Below are 4,300 nucleotides of genomic sequence, written 5' to 3'. Positions count from 1 at the left end.
CCACCTTCCAATACATCCAGATAAAAGGAGTCCTCACAAAATCCACATGGAAAGAAAAACTGCAGAGAGAACTCACACCATTCGAACAACTCCTGGACTCTAAGTCTGAAATGAAGGGTTTGATATCGGCCATGTACAAGGAACTTATTGAAGCAGGCACCAGGTCCACGGAACATCTTAGAAGTAGATGGTGGAGAGATTTAGGGGAGGAGATAGACACGGAACAATGGGAATTGATATGCAAAAACACATCCAAGACGTCCTTATCCAGCCAATATAAGTCACACGCCATCAAACTCCTACATAGATGGCAATACGACCCACTCTTGGTTGATGCACAACACCACTCCTGCCAAAATAAGCTCTACGTCCCAGTACAAACACACGTGCACACAAATTCACACAACATTCACACGCAGCATCAACGCTCATTGACACGCAAACCCATCATCATATACTCACTCATTACACACAACACAAGCATAAACACATATATACACATATTTAAATTAACATACCATATGCCCCAGTCCTGATGTTCCCTCCCAGCGCTCTAACTTCCATGTAGCATGAGCAGAAAGCAAAGAGCGCGTCCTGGCTCATGCACATGCGCGCAAGAGCTGGAGCGCTGATGATGAAGTGGCCCGCTCTGTTTTTATGTGCAAAGAGGCCCAATAGCGCTTCCCATCGCACATACAAACATGTAGTTCCTAGCATCCCCAATAGGCCATGCAATGTTGGGGAAGCAAAATGCTGCTGGTTTTCCTTTAACAGTTCACGCCAGCCGAGGAGCGCTCCCTCCGCTGCAAAAAGCAGCTGAGGGAGTGCTCACTGTTAACACTGAGTTGCCTCCTTGGCTTCTCCATAATGGGCGAGGGTGCCCGTGGGTCGGTGCCTCTCGCACATTATGGATAAGCGCCACTTGTACACTGTCAATGAATCTATGGACAGGGTCAGTGTAGCTGGAGAGTAAATACTGTTGACTTTGAAGTCATGTACATGAACTGCACTGTTGTTAATACAGCGATTTCAAACACATTAAGGGATCCATAGACATGTCCTACAGTAGAAGGCTACCAGGGTAGCTCAGCAGGTTGAGTGACTGTTGCTAAAGTGATATATTTTTAAAAGTGGCTGTAAATCTTATGACTTTTTGCAATCTCTTTAAAAAAAAACAAGTGCTATAAAATGTGTTCAGCCAGAGGATGGGTTGGGGTGGTAGTTTGCTTATATTCAGAGTGAGGGTGGGGGAATGTCTGCCCTCATAGTGAAAATCATAAGCTTCGCCCCCATGAGCTCAGAGTTTCATTTCCTAATAACTGCTGTGAGCACAAAAACATTTATTTGTGATTAAACAGGTTGACAAGTATATAACAGCTTTAGAAATATATCCTGTGATAAAAGACAAAGGAAGGGGCACATAAATCACAGGGTATTTGTGTGCTAGTCTGACAAAGAAATAAACGCATTTTAAAGAAAACGAGTGAATTTAGGTTTAAGAGCATGTTTCAGTTTGGAAACGATTTTTGTGGGTTTTTTCTAGACAAGTGTAAGAGGCACATTTGGAAAACAAAGGTGTGACCAGCAAGTAGGTAGCCTGCTTTTAACAGTGATGGTCCCCCACGCCAGTGATATTCATGGCCCATTGATTCCCGTGGTGTCCCTTTCAGGTCAGAAGAAACAACACAGGCTGAGCAGATAGAGCTTCAAAACGCGTGAATGACAGCTGAGCGAAGGAGCCCCTTTAAAGCTCCTGGGAGAGTTATTTGCGGGGGGGGGGGCAGGCCACCAATTAGGGGGTGAGAGCAAAGCATCCAATAGGGGGGCAATTGGCCCTTTATTCCCCCCTCTAGGGACCCCTATGCACATCTGGCCTTTGTACAGGAGAAGGTTATGTGCTATTAAAGGAGTGCTTGCAGGACACACATACTTGATGTTCTGATTGTGGTGCCACCAATGGGGCAAAGTGCATGGCTTCATCATTCGGGTCTTTCAAGAACCTAAAGAAATGACATTATGTGTCCCATTAAGTGTGGTGGATGCCCCTTTAAGGGTGTGCACACGCAGCAGAGTGACGTTTCACTCCTTTGCGTGTGGTATAAATAAAGGGGGCGTTCCCGGTCACGTCAGAGTGACCTAGGAGCCCGAGCCATACACACGCGTGTGATGTGACTCTGTGTGCGGGAGGGGGCTCATGGGTGCGCCGGATCGAACCGGAGCACTACAACATTGGTGACGAGTGCGGGACACCAACAACCCGGGCACAGGTAGTGAGGGGCTGTGAATTGTTTTTTATTTTCTCTGTTACCGAATACTGCGGAGATGTCGGTGTCCACACGTCGTGGCCGCCATCTTGATCACGTGGTCAGAAGGGTTGCGACTCTTATACAGAGTAGAACAGGAAATGTTGAGGTGTGCCAGGTAAATAGCGCTGGAGCAATTAAGTATACAAGAAACAATTCAATTGAACCTCAAAGAATAGGGTGCAGCAACCTGTGGAAAAAGCGGGCACCTCAAACCCACTTAACAAGACAAACAAGAGTGTCTGTGCGTCCATCTGCACAACGTCTTTGGATTCTCAGATGGGGAACAGCTGATGCTGGATATTTTTCATATTTTAAGTGTTTTACACACTTCCACCACGTAGAGTGTCAGGTGAGGAGCTGGGGGAGGCCTACCATCTTTGTTCTGATCCCCTAGGCCCACCCAACTCAATTTTTGGAGCCACTAGTGTGGCGAGGAAGTTCCTTCTGTGCAATTCCTTACTGATTTGGACATTGGTAGTAGGGGATTACTGTGGTGCATGCCAGCTGACCCTGAATAAAAATATTTTTGGACAATTTAAACAAATGTTGAACATTTAAAGAAGGTGCCTGGGAGGGCATTTAGCTAACTGTGTGGTGATGGAGGAAGTCCTCAGAAGTATTCTGAGAAGGGTACCTGAACAACATCACAGTCATCATCTGTGTGCAGCCATACCAAAGGAACATATCAGTGAGTTGTGGGGGATGTGGATAGACAGACTAGACATGTATTTTAGGGCCACAGGAGAAGCCGACGACGATAGCAAGGTGGCGATGCTCCTGTACTCAGCAGGTCCGGCATTTCATGAGGTCTTCCAGTCTGCAGCCTGCCAATGCCACCTATTACGCAGCCAAAAATGCACTGCAGCAGTACTTCATGCCACTGACCAATGCTGATTATGAACGGTTTGTCATGTGTAGTGCCCGCCAGAAGGATGCCGTGTCTTTGGACAACTTCTACGGCAGACTGTGCTACATGTCAATGATTCAAAACCAGCTGATTTAGGGGTGTTCGTCCGGCAAGCTTCGCAGGCAGGTTCTGCGTAAGCCTGGGATCACGTTGCCTCGCATATTAGAACTTGGACGTTGCCAGGAGGTGTCTGAGGTACAGGCGTCGAGAATGGAGGCTGCTGTGCACCCAGCGAAGGTGGAAGATGTGTGCGCGGTGGGCTGTGGTCAAGGCGGCAGAGGGGCAAGACGTCCAATTGGGAATCAGAGAGACCAGAATGCGAGAGCCATGGACTCCTGCATGAAATGTGGGTACGATCTCCCACACCCCGCTGAATGCCCAGCACAGGCGAAATCGTGTGACCACTGCAGGGCGCTGGATCATTACGCAGGGCTCTGATGCCAGTGGTGGGCCCAAAGGGGCCAGTAAGAGCAGGATTCTTCAGACAACAGCATCCGCCTAACATCACCCAAATCGACCAAAGTGACGATGGTGCCTCTTCTGAGGAAAATGATGAGTAAGAGGAAGAGAACATTTTCTTCATTTCAAGCGCCAATGCTCTGCGGCCCAACAACAGAAGACAACCACAATGCCTAGTAAAGGTAAACAAGTCCATGGTCCCAGTGTTGGTGGATACAGGGGCATCTGTCAACGTCATGGCGCGGGTACACTACGATGCCATAGTGGTGCTGCCATAGCTACAGAAACCGAAAGCTTGCATCTTCACGTTTGGCAGTCAACTACTCATCCCACTGGCTGGGGCATTTGTGGCCAAAGTGGAGCACGGAGGGTCATCCATCAAGGCCCGATTTTATGTCACAACTGTCAGTAGCAACACCCTGTTGAGTTGTGCAACAGTGGAGGAACTGGGCATTGTGAGCTTTGCAAATGCCGTGAAGGTGGAGGATTTGCAGGCACTCCTGACAAAGTACTGTCAACTATTTGAAGGCATTGGCCGCATGGTAGGTGATCCGGTGAGGCTCCACATTGACGAGGCCATCCAAACTATTGCCTTAAACACTGCAGGGTTCCGTTTCATCTGCGGGAC

The sequence above is a fragment of the Ambystoma mexicanum genome, chromosome 11 (genome assembly GCF_040938575.1).
Source record: "Ambystoma mexicanum isolate Mex_15411 chromosome 11, UKY_AmexF1_1, whole genome shotgun sequence".
Lineage (NCBI taxonomy): Eukaryota > Metazoa > Chordata > Amphibia > Caudata > Ambystomatidae > Ambystoma > Ambystoma mexicanum.
This window is presented reverse-complemented; position numbering follows the sequence as displayed.